Raw genomic sequence first — 15,139 nt, forward strand, 5'->3', positions numbered from 1 at the left:
AAAGAAAGAAAGCTTTAAGAAACTCAACCAGGATGTCAGCATTACATATTTTGGAACAGTCTGCAGCAGGAAGTTGATTTAAAAACAATACAGCTGAACTTGTGTCCCAAGTACACAAAGCTAAGAGAGAGACTCGGTCTCCACTCCCCCACCCATCCTGCCCCCTGCTCAAACTGAAGTGGTTGTGTCAGGATGCGGAATAAAACAAAAAGCATCTGTCACCAACTTCTGAATGCCCAGACACAACAAGAGCAGCAGCAGCAAAAATAGCAGCAGAGCCGCAGGCAAGGATATGGCCATTTATTTATAGCTGCAACTGGTCACCACAGCATGTCTGCGTGTGAAGCAAGAAGGGGGAAGCTGGAAGCTGGGGAGGTGTACACACTTTATTATTATTTCAATACACACAAAGCTACTCCCTTTTATTCTCCCAAAAAAGTCCACCACCCACTTTTGATAGTCGTGGCTAAGCATGCAAAGAAAAAGAGATGAGCCTGGTGTTAGATCTTTCGGGCGGCATCAACATACACCATCTTATTCAGCAATCCCTACGACAAACCCTGTAGAGCAGGCCAATGTTATCCCTGTACTGAGGGATCAGGGCTGGAGAATGAGAGAACAGTGGCTTGCCCAAGCCCAACAAAGTTAAATGCAAAGTTGAATTCTGAATTAGTATCTCATCCCAACACTCAGGGTGAATTCAGATGTGCAGAATATTGCATTAGTTCTTCAGATTATATTGTGTTGCATTTCTAATGTGGCTTTCACCCTGCAGTACCAGTTGTGTTATGGAACCATGGCTTTCTGACTGATAAACCAGCTAAATTTCATTTGCACCAGGGGGGCGCATTGTGACACAATGACACGCACCACTGGCCAATGTTGCTCTCTCCCACCCTTTCTGCACATGTGTACTTCTGTTTCTCCATGACTGCTGCATTAAAACAGCAGTTAAACACTGTATGCTGGTGCACCCGCCCCAAATTTCATCCCTTTACTCCCAGTTTTTCAGGGAAAGGGAGCTGCAAACACATTGTTTCTGGAATCAACACAAAAATGGGTGCTAACAATATTCCACTGCTTTTCCAATAAACTCAAAAATAAGGCAGAAATTAACTGTTAGGGAAACGTTGGGCAAATGGAACAAACCACTGTGTGAATGGAGCATCATTCTCAAACCCAATTTCACTACCTTACTGAATTTGTTGCAGGTGCTTGCCAAGGGAGAAGTAATTTATGCTAACATTATTTCAGTTTCTTATTCCCACCCTTGCTGTTTTGTTTCCAACTTGAATGCTTTCCCCACCCTGTATCCAAGGAGCGCAGTTTGATGCACACTTCCACCCACTCTGTTTTATTTTCACAACCACTGAGCAGGCCAGTTGCTTCTATTACTAGAGCAGATTTCCTGCAGCCCTAATATCCAAAAGGATTTAATTTTGGGGCATGCATGTGGAGGTATGTGTCTGTGGAAATGCAGCCTCTCCAGCATTTAAATGATGTTCCTGGGTGTATCAGCAGCACCAGCACCAGCTTGCATGGTGTTAGGTACCATCTATAAATAAGTTTCAGAGTCAGTTCTCTTCTTTGGGCTGAGATGGACTTAAATGGTGGTTTAGACCACATTTTTTACCATTGGGTGGAGTCTATTTCATGTCGTTCCGCACAGGGGGAAACAAGCACAGCAGTGACCTATGTGCCAAGATCCAAGAGAAAAGCACCGTGCAGCACACTGAAACATGCTATAAAAGCAATTACACCTAGCAAATTGTCCATCATCATAACAGGAAGAGAGTGTTCTGGGGTTGGCAGCTGGAGATTCGGAAGCTGCTCTGTAACTAATTAAGCTCAATGGACCAACAGTCTGTCTACACACCAAATGGCAGCAGCTCTCTAAGTTTTAGACAGGAGTGTCTTCTGGATCTTCCTGGAGATTGAACCTGGGACCTTTCTCGTGCAAAACAAAAGGCTATGACCCATCCCTATGCTTTACCAATTGCAACATCCATCATTTAATTTAAAAAACAAAACACCCAGCTCTTATTCAAATAGCTACATCCTAATTTGTTTCTTGGTCACATTAGAGCACAGAAGAAAAATGTGTGGCCTTCTAGATGCTGTTAAACTACAATTCTCATCAGCTCCAACCAGCATGTCCAGGGATGATGGAAGTTGTAATCTGGGAACATCTGGAAGCCTACAGGTGGAGCTGAGACAAATGGGCACTGCAAAGGCGGGGGGGAGGTGCCCCAGTCAGATGAGCGGGACACTAATAAATAAATAAATAAACAATTCGTATTATTCCAGCCATTGTTACTTCTGCATGACACCCAGCACAACTTCAGCACAGATGCAGAGTAACTGTCACACTCCTGCAATCCTGACCTTGATGTTTGCAACATCCTCCTCGCCAGTGTCTACATGCCCAGGCCAGCTGCACTTTGTGTCCTGCCCTGCAGATTTCTCCTAGCTTGTCCTTTGTTCACCCTCCTCACCCCACCCAACTGCTCAGATTCTGTCAAGGTTTTTAACAGCCGACATAAATACGGTACCCCTCCTGTTAAGACAGCACACATCCCAGAGCTTTCTCCCCAGGTTGCCCATTACATAAGTCAGTGGTTCCCAACAGGTGGTCCGAGGACCCCCAGGGGTCCGCGAGCTATGCCAGAGGGGTCCGCAAGATGCTATTAGAATAAAAAATATATTAAATATATTTCGTATGATAACAGATTTTTTGTTTTGGCCACTTCCTGCACGAGCAGAGTCTAGCGCAAAACTAGAATTACCGGTAGATAGAGGCAGTAGTTCTGCTGTATGCCGTTAGGTGGCGCTTTACAAACACTACTGTTTTGCAAAGAGGCAGCGTGCGCATTCTACTAACACTCACCTCCCCAAGATGCTTTGCGCGCGTCGGCTTCATTTGTGCGCTACTGCGCAGGTACCCTGTCTTCTCCATTCCCCTCCCTCCTCCCTGGCGCGCGCTGCCTCTTTGCAAAACAGTAGTAAACAAAGCGTTGTTTTTCGCGGAAGCTACAGTTCGCGTAGTTAAAAATGGACCGTTGGTTAAAAAGTGGTTCATCTCATTAAGAACTGAAAATTAAAACTAACTGTATACTGATGGAGTACTCTGTTGTAACTGGAAAAAACGTATAAATATAAAATATAAAAAGACTCTTAATTTGGCTCTCACTTTTTAATTTTAGGATTAGGAATTAATGGGGGTCCTTGTCACAATAGCGGCTCGATGAGGGGTCCTCAAGAAAATTTTGTTGGGAACCCCTGACATAAGTAAAGGAAAACTGCAGAGAGCATTTGCAAGGCTCCGCGGTGTCAAGGCTGCCAAGGAACTGGAGGTCATTAACTCCCAGCCCAGAGCAGGATCCTTTGTGCATGCATGCTCTTTCACAGGGGGGTAGCTAAGATGGTGCCCTCCAGATCAGCCTTTCTTAACTTGTGGCTTAAGATGCCTGTGCAAGGAGGTCACAGGCCTCCGAAGTAAACTCAAAATAAGGATTGCTTTTGATGCTTATGATGACTACCTCATATAACTTTCTTTTTCATCAGCATACTATAACACTGTATTGACACCTGTAACTGAAATATCACAAAGGCTGCTTTAATTAAAGTTAAGTTTTAATATTTTGGAACTGCTCTCTAGTGGCCAACGGCAGATCCGGTAACCATTTGCCTCAAAGCTCTTGCACAGGGAGTTGCTTTGAATGACTGTTTCAGCCAAAGTCATACCATGTTGCAGAGAAAAGGCCATCTCCATCCCTCTTCCCCACCCACAAAGAATCAAGGTAACTTCACTGAACCTTCCAGGAAAGTGGTAATCGGATCTCGAGGACAAAGCAAAAATCCATGTAGCAAGACTCTGTAAGGAGGACTAATTGGGGTGCAGCTAAACCCTCCGCAAACACCCTATATCTTCTTGCACTTACCACCCATGTCCCAGAGCACAGATTGCCAACTTTTGTAAGCTTGGTGTGTGGGGAGGTTCTCCCCTCCCCCCCACACACCAAAGAGACACTATTCCTGCAGGCAGCACCTCAGGAGCCACAATAATACTTAAAAAGTCAACTTGTTGGGAAAGTAGTTTGCTAGGTCCACGATACTACCATGTGGTGTTGTATTATGGAGAGGTGCAGGCTTGAATTGTGGCACTGCTTGTGTTCAAAATTCACCCCAGAGCACTGCAACTTTTCCTTGTTGCCTGCACTGGGTGGAGCAAAGAGTCTTGCTGCTGCAGTCCTGGCAGTTCCAGTCCTGCAGTTCCAGCCTGACCCTCTTCCAGCTTCCATTAACTTGGCCCCAGAGTTTTACTCTCTTGTTGTTCCAACATCCCCCCCCCCCAATCCCACCCTGCAGCAATGGCAGGAAATGGCACCACATCAACAGCAGACCTGGGGAAGTGAGTTGCTGTCTGTGAGGAAAAGGAAAGTCAGTAATTGTTCACAAAACAATAGCATGAAAGGAGAGAGCGCCCCCTTTCCATCCTGTCCCCCAACAGCTTCAGAGGGAATCGGGATTACGGAGCTAGAAAGGAAGTGGGGTACCCAAGTCCCAGGGACCTAACCCAAAGGGGGATGCAGAATTGCTCCCTCCCTCTCGTCATCCTGGCTTCTGTCATTTATGAGACAGCCAATATGCACACTCAGCTGCAAAATGGCTGGGGATGGCTTTGCAGAGCGCTTTAGATTTTAGCATTCTGCATGCAGCCCAAGGCTGCGCAGGCAGGGCTCAAAAGTGCATCTGGCCAGACGAGAACCCAGCTTAAATTCTAGCTGCAGGGAGGCACCAGTTACCCAGAGTTCATTAAATAAATAAAAGCCCCACAGAGGAAGTTGCCTATTGCATGTTCTGTGCTCTAGACCTTGCCTCCTTCCACTCAACGTCTGCTTGGATTTGCGCATCCTGCTGCATCCTATCCTAGTGCAGAAACACAACACACACCCTGGAGGTGGCTGCCTTGTGTCTCCACACGAGTCACTGCTCTGGACTCAAGCTCCTTCCTATCAGAAGCCATGCCCAGATTAGCAACTCATGGAAAAACACAAGGAATGCATTTCTCCAGGGGGGGGGGGCGGCTATTTTTGCCCTTACACACTTCTCAAGCATTCTGCCCTTCCACAAGAACAGCTATTAACAAATGTAATAGCATGTCCAGCAATCCACCAGTTTCCATTTCCACCAAAGATATTACATCGCTTTCTCATAGACATTACATCCATTTCCCATATCCCAGCAGAGCACAGCAGAGCAGAGCAGCATTCAGCAGCATTCAGTGTCATTAAATGGCTAAGAGTGAACAGTGAGGGGCTCTAGAAGAAATACTCAGCTTAGAGGGTCTTAACACCTGGATTCAAATTTGCTGCTCAGACACAGGGAAATCAGGAAGAACAAAATCCCACGAGGGTAGGGATTTCCAACTTTCTCTGCGTATTTTTCACACTTCACAATACAACTCTCTGTAAAAACAACACTGTGTGCACAAAACCAAATACTACAACCTCCTAGGTGGTAGAAATCTTGCAAACCAAGGAGAGGCATATGCTACGCACTCTTTCCCTACAAGCCTGGCTTTCTAGCCAAGAGCTTTATTTTTTACCTAGAAGGAGCATTTAAAAAATAGTCCCAGCACTTGCAAGATATCATCCATTCTCCCATTGTCAGGTCTCTACCCACCTCTTTCTGCCACATGGATGGATGGATGGCCAGCTGACTTCAGCAGCCTATTTGTAAAGACAAGAAGGTTATGCAACTTTTTTGTTTTTGTTTTTACATGAAAAGTGATATAGTGGTTTAATTTGTAAGAAACCTACCTGCTGCAGTAACATGGAGGGTGTTGGAAGTGAGGGGAGAAAACAATGGCATTATTGGGAGCCGGGATTCCTGGTCTCTTCTCTCAGAACTGAGGATGTGGGATTTCAGACAAGCCCATCTATGTCCCTGGAGCCTGTTTCAGTTGCAACGGCAAGGAAGTGGTGTAATCAGGTGCTGTTCCTGAGAAGCAGCTTGTCTTCAAAAATTTCTCCGGATGAGTGTCTGGCAGGCACAAACTGTGTCAACTCTGGTACTGGTGATGCAGTGAATATTTGGGAGTGCAACCGCCACGGATCGAGTGCTACTGCAAGATTACGGGCAGGTTGCTACCGGTATCATCCCTGAAGGGAACTGCCTGCGGAGTCAGTGTGTGCCTACAAGGCCCACCTCCTGCTACATAGAAGTGGCTTTCAAACCTCCAGGAACTGATGGGGGCTACTTCAGCCTCCAACAGATGTCAGAGACAAAAGGAGGTCATGGCTTAAGGCATCAGATTCAGCGGCTGGGATGTCGCCGCTTTATCTGGCTCAACGGATGCCTGAGAAAAGCCAAGATCCATTTGGAAGATGAAATAAAAACACTCTCTCCCAGTGCTGCAGAAACAATCTAGAGGTCTTGACAATGACTGCCACCTGAAGCAAGACTCTCTAGAGTGTATTTAGGGTGCTGAGCCCACACCCTAAACAAGCAGGTTGATACAAGTAGAAGAGGTAGACTCCTCTGAAAATGCCCTCAGAATTTGGGTCGTCTGTCCCACATTATGGGTCGTCTGTCCCACCTAAGTCACACAAATATGCAGATCTTGTAGGTTGGTGCATATCTGGAGAAGAAATGGCAAAGTAACTTGCCTCAAGTTTGGTCAGAAACTGTGGCAAGGCTATGATTGCCACATGTGGGTTTCTTTTCTCTTGGGGGGGGGGGCTCTTGTGCTTTTAACAGCCATACAATACAGACAAATTCAACAAACAAAGCACTTCCTATCCTCATGGGAAGAGAGAACTTCACCTGTTGAAAGACAGGAACAGTAGGCAAGAGAAGGTGACTCAATCTATGTCTCCATAGAGCAAGGATATGGGACTATATGGCCCTCCTCACATTAAACCCATTTTACAGATAAGGAAAACCAAAGCAGGTGGGCAGGGGAGGGTTTTGATAAGGTGTTGGAGAAAGAAGCAAGAATGCTGTCTCTTGCGTTTGTTGGAGACTACGAAGATTCTTATTTCAAGCAGGCCTACAGAGCTGTTGCAATGCTGTTGCCACTGCTTCTTATTAGAGAGCAGTGTTTAATACAGGTGTGTGTGCCGCATTACAACAGCGGTTGTGGCTAAAGCAGTTGCTACCCTCCGTCCCAATATACCTCCGATGTTCCTGCGGCCAGGCTTCCTCCGACCAGAAGTCCTTCATGCAAGGATTAAGCGGATCCGTTCCAAACATGCGGAAAGGAAGCGCTGGCCGGGGCATGGGGGGTGGGAGTGGGGGAGAGAAATGGGTCGGTTCACGCATGCGTAACTAGGGAGCTTTAGGATGAAAAGCGGCCGGGGGGGGGGGAGGTAACGGGTCGGTAATCCCGGAAGGCAGCATTCTGCGGGTGGGGAGCAGAACTGGCGGCCAGAGCAGCAGCAGGAGTCAGCTGGCAAAATAAGCCTCCAGGGGTGTGGAAATGAGATAGGACAAATCCACTCCCGTCTCCCTTTCCCCACGAAGCAGAATCTCACAAGGGGCGGTGGAGGAGACGCGCTTTGGCCCAGAAAGAGCTGAAACCACGATGGATTCCCCAAAGAACGCTTTTTGCGGAGTAAGTTGCAAAATAGGGGGAAATTCCCGACGTAAAGCCGTTTTACTTGCAGGGCTCTCCGTACTGGACGCTGCGGGCGTCTCTCTAACGCACCGTTGCCATGAAATCGTTATGTCTTAGTAGCAGGCTCTTCTGAAATCCAGGTGTTCTCATTTACTGTACGCAACCCAAACCTACTTTAGGCTGAAATACTGCGCGGGATTAAGTGAGATTGAAAACAGGTCTTGCTTTTGAGCAGATTGTCTATTACACAGGATTGCAAACCACCCTGGCACGTAACTAAAGGAGCAAGCGACAGATAAATATCCATCGCCCCCGAAATATCTGCCCCTGCCTCGCAAGATGGGGTCTTAGATGGGGTCTTTTCTCCAGACCCTACGTATTCGCCAGCCGTTCATCAGACGCCTCTCCAGTACAGAAAGGGTTAAAGTCAGAGCTCTGCAACCAACCAGCGTTTTTAACGAGACAGACAGACCCTAGTTCTCGGAAAGGGGCCCGGGGAGGCGCTCTACACGGTTGTCAGAGGGGATATTGCGCCTTGCAAGTTATTCCCCCGACACATTACCCGCCGTGCAGCCAGCTCGGGCTAATGCTACCCAAGGCTGCATTGTGGGGCCTGCAACGTTTCCCTTAATGCACCCACAAACGGCCTGCAAGAGTTAAAAGTCTTCCAGGGGAAGGTGGAACAGGAAATCCTGATCGGTGCTGTGGGGAAGAAAGGATTGCTCTTGACTCACCCCGGCGTCAATAGCGGACGATGCTGTCATCCCACAAAACGGTGCCCAACTGCACCGAAGGAGACGCGGCTTCCCTTTGCTGGGACTTGCAGCGAGACTCTGCCTGCCTCGCCTCCCAAGGCCACTCCAGAAAAAAAGTGATGTCATCATAGCTTTAAAACGGTGCCTCCCTGCATCCTGACCCGCGGCAGCCAATGGGCGCTTGGTCCAAGCTCGCTTGGCGCCAGATGTTTCTCACTTCGGAGCGGGGCTCGGGCCTCCAAGGCTGAGCTCAGCTCTCTCCATGTCGAGTAGCCCCGGGGAAGCAGCAACAGCAGGCAGGGCTTGCAACGGTTGCCAAAGGGGGAAAGGCTTGGGCACGCTTAGGGGCTGGCAAGGAAAGAGGTAGTTTTGTTTTCCAGATGGAGCCTGGGCTTGAGCGGGTTCCCGAGACGCGGCAAAAATCGCTCAGATCGCTGGAGATCAGAATGCAGTCTTCGCTCCACTGACCTTAAATAGGGCATGCCAGGGAGGTGGTTTCCCATAAAACCCCATATCCCCAGGTTTCCTTTGCACTCCATAAAGATTTTATTCCCGTGTGAAGTCACTTTTGAACCCACACGCTTACTGGGGTAAGTGTTTTGAATGCAGAACCTTAATGATACATAGATATATAATTTTATTTGTATGCTGCCTTTCTACGGTTCAAACCATGCTCCAAGTGGTTTACAACGTGAAAAAATACATAACTACCAAATAACGAAAGTCATCATCAACACAAAAATACACAACTGAACAATTTCCACATAATTCACAAGAACTAAAATAAAGATACAGAAAACAATAAGTAAAGATACAGAAAACCAACAGCAACACCACCCAAAAAGCCCAACAACTCATGACAGGACTAAATAGTACAGATTGGTTGCATTAAACAAAATATTCAGGCCCTAGGTAAAATATTTCTGTATTTTGTAATACACTTTAGGCTTATGTGTTCTCAGACTTTAGTGTACTGTTGTACACTTGTGTTATGGAAAAGGGAAGCTTCACAGAAGTGAGCTCCTAAAGCTATGGTTTATCCAAAAGAAATACACAATGTACAAGAAAGCAAAACAATATAAGTGTTACCAAATTTCAGCCAGCTTTTACTAATTACAATTAGTAATAGGATCTGCAGTAACAGAATACTGCTTGGTTCCTTTCTACTTTTGCTTTTTTGCAGGATCAAAGTAGTTATCAGCAGCACCTACCGGTAGTAGGCATTGCTTCTTGCGCATCATTTTAGGGTGTTCCAGGTTGTCGTACAACCCCATGTATCCCCAAGTGTAATTTACCCTGTGCAATGCCAAGGTGCATACAGAGGTGCTGCCTCTTGCTGCTACACCCTAAAGACAACTGTGTGTGCTGGAGATGGAGCCCTTGCACCCTTGAGGGCTTGCCAACTCTGTAGGCTCCCTGCCTTAACACCAAGCAGTGGCACATTTGTGCTGTGGGCAAGAGGGAACCTTTGGGGAGATAGGGATGATCAGGATGGGAATCATCAGAGATATATCCAGAGTATGGAGCCCTAGCCCTTTTGTAAAGCTATGGGTTTGTTTTCTAGATGTGCCTGCAACTGTCTTGGTAACTTGATGGAGGCCACTTAAATGCCCCCAGAGCAATGAAGGCCTCTGCTCAACTCTTCCTGCCTTTCAGTCCCCTCCATCAATGAGGTCAACAGAAGCCTAGCACAAACAGCTCAATACAGCACTGAATCCTTTGTTACATATCCAATGTCCCAGAACAACTCATTCTCTTATAGCAATTGTAGAAAAGTTCATAAATAACTAGCGCTGCCATACTGCTGGATTTCAATGGTGGGACTGACATTTGGGGAAATTTCTGAAAGTTCCATCCTTTGTCCTGGATCTTAGACAAGTCAATTGAAATATTGTGCTTTGGCATTTTTGTAAAAAAACGCTCAAAAACTTTTGGGTTTTCTTTGCTGTCCTTTTTCCTGAACTAAAACAAGCTCAGATTTATATTTCTTTATAATTCACTATAAGCTTTCACATTGGACATATGAGATTTGATGATAATTGCCACATGCAATTGGCAAGGTTCTTAATTTTCTGCTTTGCTCGACAGGGTTGAAGGCTTATTTGCAAAGCCTTGTTAGTACAGACTTCCATGATGGAAAGGAGGTCATCCTCCAATGATGGACTGGTATAACTTATGAAGGCTTATCTGTTCAGGTAGAAGCCGCCTTGAGCACAAACTTTGCTCATGAAAATGAATGCCAGGTCTGCTTTTGCAGATTATGATTCTGTAACCTGAAGATAATTTCCCATTTTAAACAGTTTAAATTTAGAATGCTATTGTTTCTCCTGCTTGTTCTGAATTCCCCCCCTAAATAAGTCTTTTAATATTTTAAATCCCTGACCAAATCACCAAGCTGAGCCTTGACATTAAAGTATATTAAAATTGTTCTAATAGGAAGGCTACAGAACCTGCCCAGTCTACCATTTCTTGTAAATAATAAGTTGTCAAAGTCTGGTAGCAAGGGATGAGGAGAGTGAAGTCATTTGGAGCAGACTCTGGATTGAAACAATCCTCATATATTAGAGTTTAACTATTTTTTCTTTTATACATTGGTCCACAAGATGGACTAAAGCCAAATAATTTGTGGATTACAATTCCTTTGTTCTATTCAGTGATAGTTTAAAATTTACTGAGTTAGAATAACACAACATTCACACATATTTAATCATGTGAAGTTCATAAAATGAGTATACTCTATCAAGGGAAAGGCAAAATGCCTAATTGTCAAACAATCCCAAGCAGGGAAATTGAAAAAGAGAACCAATATAAGGATATGAGCCTTGTAAATACTTTTGACTTTAGCTCGGGTTATTTCCTTAACAGAGGAAGCAACACTTTTGAGTCCCTAAACACTTGCCAATTCCCATACAGTAGTTTAAAACCTGGATGCATTCCTATGAAGGAAAATAAGCAAAATTGTCATGTGTTCAATTATTGGACCTCTGTTTTCTTCTACCCCTGAAAACTACCACAGTAACACATTTCTCAAGAGGAACATGGCACTGCCCTGCCATATTGAATTGAATTGATTCTTACGGTCACAGACCAGCTTACAAAATCAGAAGAATCATAAAAATCATAAAACACAATACACTAAAATTTACACAGCAGGAACAATACACACACATATATGTATACAGCACAGCAGCATTTAAAATGTATAAATTGGAGCTGGGACACTAAAATATAGCCTAAAGATTACCATTGGGGTCTTATTCATTGCGGTAGCACCGCTTATTCTCTGAGCTTTATGGCTGCTGCACAGAATTTGGCCACTTTTAGCGTAATCTCAGGGTCCATATCTTCTACAAGTTTAAGACATTGGAATTCGTTTAAAGAATTTTGTATGACCGGGGAAATGAAAGCCCGGCGTAGGTCATTATAAAAGCGGCAGCGTAATAAAACGTGAGGCAGATTCTACCTCCGGCAGGCCGCAGGGGCATACTCGTTCCGCATATGGTTTACCTGCGAATCTTCCCTACACTAAGGCAGATGGCAATACATTAAATCTGGCAAGGGTAAATGGTCGTCTATATTTAGGTATTTGTAATTTTATCAAATACTTTGCTGGGGAGAATCCTCTCCCATTGTCCTTTATGTTGTTGTTTAGTCATTTAGTCGTGTCCGACTCTTCGTGACCCCATGGACTATAGCACGTCGAGAACACTGTCCAACCATCTCGTCCTCTGTCGTCCCCTTCTCCTTTTGCCCTCAATCTTTCCCAGCATCAGGGTCTTTTCCAGGGAGTCTTCTCTTCTCATGAGGTGGCCAAAGTATTGGAGCCTCAGCTTCACGATCTGTCCTTCCAGTGAGCACTCAGGGGTGATTTCCTTCAGAATGGATAGGTTTGATCTTCTTGTAGTCCATGGAACTCTCAAGAGTCTCCTCCAGCACCATAATTCAAAAGCATCAATTCTTCGGCGATCAGCCTTCTTTATGGTCCAGCTCTCACTTCCTTACATCACTACTGGGAAAACCATAGCTTTAACTATACGGACCTTTGTCAGCAAGGTGATGTCCTTTATAGCTGGATGTTTATTCATCTCGCTCACATGGCGTTGGAGTTCCACATCCCAAACTCATTGGCGAATGATTGCTCTTGCTTTCTCGTATCCTGCAGCTAACAAAGCCTGAGGCGAGAATACTGCCCTGCCATATTATTGCAACTGTATGGGATGTATCCTACTGCATTTTCCCAATGTGCAATGCATGAGCACCCCTTTCCTCTCTCTAGGAAGAGGCATTTCTTGAAGTGACATACGGTAGTAAAAGCAAGATGGAGAAAAGAAAGATACAAGTTGGTTGGCATCCATCCGTCTTGAAATAGTGTGGAAGATGCACCTTCAGGGGTGAAGTTATAGCACCTGCTGTGGCTATAGAGACCGATACAGGAGAGGCATGTTTTGTTTGAAAGCATGGGATGTACAGGAGTACCATGGTCCTAATTTTGTTGATACAGTAATTCTATAGGATTGCAGCTGTAAGGAAGCAAAGCATCATGAAGCCTTGCTCTGTGATTAGTGGAAAGTTTGATTCTCAAGTATACAGGCATTTGTGAAAAGGCAAAGAAATGGTGCTCAGGAACATTTGTAAAACATGTTCCTCTTTGAAGGCAGAGAAAGGCAAACAAAGTTAATACAGTTACCACATATACGAAGTAAAAAGCTAGAATCTCCCCCAGGACCTTGCTGATCTCCTTTTAGTACCATTCTCTCTAAACTTAGTGCCTGTTTTTAAGATTTGGTGTAATAAAGAGTGAAACGTGAAAGTGTTTCTGCTTGGTGCTGCAGGGTTTGGACAGCTCAGGAACACATGATCCACATTCCACAACCCTGAGAGAAGTCATTTATCACAGCAGTTAAATACACACCCCAAATCCAATGCTCTGAACAATCTGTGCTCAAGTCACTTGAGTACAAGTTTGTATTTGCCCAAGATTTTATAATTATACGATTACATAGCATATCACCCCAAGTTATCCCTCTCTTGTACAACATATATATAAAAAAACAGCTCTGAGAACAGAAGTTGCACTCCATCTTCAGGCAATTATTTAGTCTGATGTATGTAAAAAGGCACCAGGGGAAAGGATTTCAGATGTCCATCAAATCTTTCAGCATTGGCAACACTGCACCAAGTATGAATAAGGAAACTATACTTGTCTGCTTGTACTACTGCAAAGCAGGTCCAGCCGAAGCCAAGTTCAGCTTGCTCTCCCACCATCCTACCCATTGCCTAAGTACTCTCTTCCAACTCTGAGACTCTATTATGTCAAGAATGCTTTGATGGTGTTTCCTGCTTGGCAGGGGGTTGGACTAGATGGCCCTTGTGGTTTCTTCCAACTCTATGATTCTATTGAGGTGGCTAAACAATTTTCTTATTGGCTCCAATATATTCCAATTTCCTTTCCTAGTCCCACTGCTCATCTAATTACTGTATACAACTTCTGTAAGAGTATTATTATAGTCAAAGTACTTCTGTCACCAGTGATAAAAGAACTCCATTGTTGAAGTGTACGAGATTTGTTGCACAAGTGCTAAAACACATTATCAAGCTTTCTAGACATGTATCCAGCTGTGTCTGAACTGTTCATATATAAAATTAAGTTCTGCCATGTCTTGAAAAATGTCCACCTGATGAAATATATAAAGAATTAAAAAGATAGTCAAATATTCATTCAGAAAAGAGCCAGAAACATTCCTTTGGGGCATGCTAAATGAAGAAATCAAAGTAAGAGATGCACACGTGTTGATGCACGCTACAGCACACTACAGTAGCCGGTAGAAAAAATTGGAAAAGCGAAAAGGTTTCGCGTACAGAAGCTTGGCTAACCAAATTATCAAAATTTAGCAGTTAAAGTGGGAATATTGAAAGGGTTAAGTGAAGAGAAAGCAGGGAAGGATTGGAAACTATTCAAATTATATTTAAAGAAACAGGTAGAGAAAGCGAATCTTGTAGCAGAGGTATGAAGGGCACAAAAGCAAAAAGAGAAAAGAAAAGCAGAATAAAGTATGCAATATATCAAGGTAATATAAATCATTATATAGGAGAGGCTGGAAGTCACAAGTGGTGGAGGGGTGTGTGGGGATGTGTGAAGTTTCTTAGTGTTGTTCAATCTTAAGATATTTCTGTTATATTGTTATTTTTGATTATTATTATTTAATCTTATTACATATATGATTTAAAGTTGTTATTTTTATGTATACTGTATATGATTTGGATTTAATTTTATTTCACAATTTGTTTCATTTTGTCGTTTGAGAATTTTGTTATTTGAATGTTTTTATGTTTGAGATTTTGTTACGTTGAGATTTTTGTTAAGTTGTGTTGATTATGTTCATGTCTTTTCTTTTTTTGCATATTTTTTTAAAAAGTAAATAAAGTTCTTTTTAACAATTAAAAAAATGTCCACCCGCAATTTACATTTGATTAGGCAGCTTTCATTGAAGTTGTGCTAAACTTTCCACCACGCCAAGGTGACCCACTTAACATGCAAGTTGTCTGTTCAAAGTCTAGAGGCATCTTTCTAACGTTGCATGACAAGCATTAGCACCAACACCATAATCAAGAGGACCAACTGTTTACACATTTTTTCATTGTTCCCTGCAAACATGGATAACAAAGAAGGGAGTCCAAATTTACTACTTCTTTTTTTAGGGCAGCCCCCGTTTCAGCTTGAACACTGACTTCTGCTTTGACACAACTTTGCTTTGACACAACA

The 15,139-nt window shown here is 44.1% G+C and overlaps 1 protein-coding gene across 3 annotated transcripts in view; it reads right to left on the bottom strand.

Annotated features, from left to right (window-relative positions):
- The window catches only part of NCKAP5L (NCK associated protein 5 like), a 60,358-nt gene extending 45,270 nt beyond the window's left edge, over window positions 1–15,088 (bottom strand). The window contains exons 1-3 of one of the 3 annotated variants that reach the window (XM_060272140.1): window positions 8,356–15,088; window positions 5,823–5,956; window positions 5,686–5,732 (exon numbers count right to left, since the gene is read on the bottom strand). The gene's annotated coding sequence lies outside the window, so the exon portion shown is untranslated. Of the gene's footprint in view, window positions 1–5,685; window positions 6,046–8,355 lie in introns of all 3 variants that reach the window. The other 2 variants (XM_035101220.2, XM_035101257.2) reach the window with 2 other exon arrangements.
- Between the last annotated feature and the right edge of the window lie 51 nt (window positions 15,089–15,139).

The sequence above is a fragment of the Zootoca vivipara genome, chromosome 2, assembly GCF_963506605.1.
Source record: "Zootoca vivipara chromosome 2, rZooViv1.1, whole genome shotgun sequence".
NCBI classification, from domain to species: Eukaryota; Metazoa; Chordata; class Lepidosauria; order Squamata; family Lacertidae; genus Zootoca; species Zootoca vivipara.